This window comes from Myotis brandtii, unplaced genomic scaffold (assembly GCF_000412655.1).
Source record: "Myotis brandtii unplaced genomic scaffold, ASM41265v1 scaffold687, whole genome shotgun sequence".
In the NCBI taxonomy this organism is placed as follows: Eukaryota; Metazoa; Chordata; class Mammalia; order Chiroptera; family Vespertilionidae; genus Myotis; species Myotis brandtii.
In genome coordinates, this window is record NW_005370687.1 from 1,483,548 (window position 1) to 1,486,297 (window position 2,750).

Here is a 2,750-nt window from a genome sequence, read left to right on the forward strand (position 1 = left end):
AGGACGTGGGTCCTGGTTGTGAAAAGAAAGCTCTGTTTTTAGCAGCACTTTTGTGACAGCTCCCAACTGAAACAGCCCAAATCCAAGTGTCCCTCTGCAGCAGAACGAAGTGTGGTCATTCGCACAATGGAATGCTCTGCTGTTGTGAGAATAAATGACAACCACACTACAATCTGGGTGAATCGCACAGACACAACGTTGAGTGAAATCAGCCAGACTCGAAAGAGAAGGGCCTGTATGATCCCATTCGTGCAAAGCTCCACAACACGCAAGTGAAGCTACGGTGCTGGAGGTCAGGAGGGCTACCCTTGGGGAGTAATTACTGGCAGGGGCCCCCAGGGGGGCTTTCGGGGCCGCCAAAGCTCTATTTCTTGATTTAGATGCTGTTGTCTGGGTAACACTTGGGGGAAATTCTCCACGCTGTTTCGCACATACCGTGTGTTCTTTTCTGTATACTGTGTATGTTTCCTTGAACAAAACTTTTTTCTAAGGCCCTGGTGTGAGTCTTGAGTGAAGGGGATGGTGAACTAGAAAGTAAAGCTACCGAAACCTGACTCACACGCTTACTCTGTGCCAAGCCAGAGGGCAGGGAGCCGGTTTACAGCTCTCTGCGCTGCTGTGATCTGCGCTGCCCCACTCCCCACGCCCCCAGGAGCTGTAAGCAATTAGTTTTTGAACCTGAATAGTCAGCTTTCCAAAGCGCACCCTGTCCCGGACCTGGAGGGGAAGGGGGCACCCCCAGCACCAAGGAAAGGCCCTGACCCCCACGCTCCGGCCTCTGGGGTGGCAGGCGCACAGTAGGCAATCAGAAAGCCCTGTGGGTGGACTGTGTCAGAAAACTTCCTCAAGTGCACCCCTGAGGTCCCACTGCCCCCTGGGGGAGCTGCTTGCAAGGACGGGGCCTAGAGAAGAGGCTGTCCCTTCCCCCTCCTTGGACACTGGGAGAGCTGATCTGACACACTGGCCTTGGCCCTGGGTGACCCGAGGTGACTCCTAACACCAAACAACCCTGCAGTGGGGGTGGGGGGAGGGGATAGTTTATATATTTGCTTGATGACAAACTGCTAAATAATAGATCTGGCTGGTTCTGGTTTCTCCCCCACTGGCTGGACCAATGTGTTGGCCTATTGACTCAATCGGCCAGTTATTTTGGCCTGTGGGGCCCCAGAACTTGGTTTCTGCTCCCGGAGGCCTCCCCTCTCCCCTGGGGGTTTGGGCCTCCCCCAGGTGTCAGGTTTGTTTGCCTGCCTGTCTGGGGCCCTGAGGGCTGAAGCGGGACCTTTGCCAGACCCTGGGTTTTACGTGACCTGGGGCATGTGGCCCTGGGGAACGGCTCCCGCTTGCAGCTTCTCATGCACAGCCCAGTGGCAGCGGCATCTCCGTCCTCCTTCTACGTGACCAGCCAATGCTGCCTCCCCCTTCCTCAGGCTCCTCTGCCTTTCCCCGCAGCAAGCAGCTGCCCCTCTCAGCATCCATGGCAGAGCCCAGCGCAGCCCTTACGTGGGAATGGTGCTTTATGGTCTATGAAGTCCTTCCACAGCGTCATGCCACTTGAGATGGCAGAGCCCAGCGCAGCCCTTACATGGGAATGGTGCTTTATGGTCTATGACAGGGGTGGGCAAACTTTTTGACTCGAGGGCCACAATGGGTTCTTAAACTGGACCGAAGGGCCGGAACAAAAGCATGGATGGAGTGTTTGTGTGAACTAATATAAATTCAAAGTAAACATCATTACATAAAAGGGTACGGTCTTTTTTTTTTAGTTTTATTCATTTCAAAAGGGCCGGATCCTTGCCCACGGCTGCTCTAGAGTGATGCTTTCTTAATGCAAATAACTCACCTGCATTGGCTTTAAGGTCTTCAGGTGTGACCATGACAACAAATCGGATTGCATCACTCCAGGTCAAGGGCTCACAGAGGTCAGAGCACACCTTTTGATTTTGGTCCTGTCTTTTGCCTTTGGAGACTGGGGCAGGGGCTGGTCATAGCCACCACCACCCCTTTTTTTTCATTAGCAATAGAACCTCACATTTTATATTTTTCCATTTATTTCTTAGAGAGAGGGGAAGGGAGGAAGAGGAGGGAGAGAGAAAGAGAGAGAGAGAGAGAGAGAGAGAGAGGAGAGAGAGAAAGAGAGAGAGAGAGGAGAGAGAGAAACATTGATGTGAGAGAGATGCATCAATTGGTTGCCTCCTGCATATGCCCAGAAAGGGGCCAGGGATGAACCTGAACCGAGGTATGTGCCCCTGGCCAGGAATTGAACCCACGACTCTTCTGAATCGAGCCCTCAGGTTCCCTCTCTGTCAATTTAGGGCATTCCCCGTCGTCAGCCCTGACTCAGGTGGCATCTCTCCACTGGCTTTCCCCACTCCTGACTCCCTCCTTATGTCCCAGGGACTCGCTTTCTGAGGTCAGGCCCCTTGTGGTTTGCCTTCCCTGTCTCGGGCCTATTCACCCATCAGTTCCTGCACCCCCTGGTAGTTTTTAAAGAAGTTCTCTCGATCCTGGTGTGCAGTGAAATCCCACCACCTCTCCAGGAGGAGGCAGCATAAAGGTCTGGTCTCTGCTAGAGATGAGACCTGGTTTCCGATTTTCCCTCTCAAACAGGTTCAGAGCACTAAGGGCTTGCATAACACCAGGAGGAATACACTATCACCATCATCATCCCCACTTTAAAATGAGAAGAATGGGCACAGAGAGGTTAAGGAACTTGCCCAAGGTCACACAGCTGGTAGGGGCCAGAGCTGCAC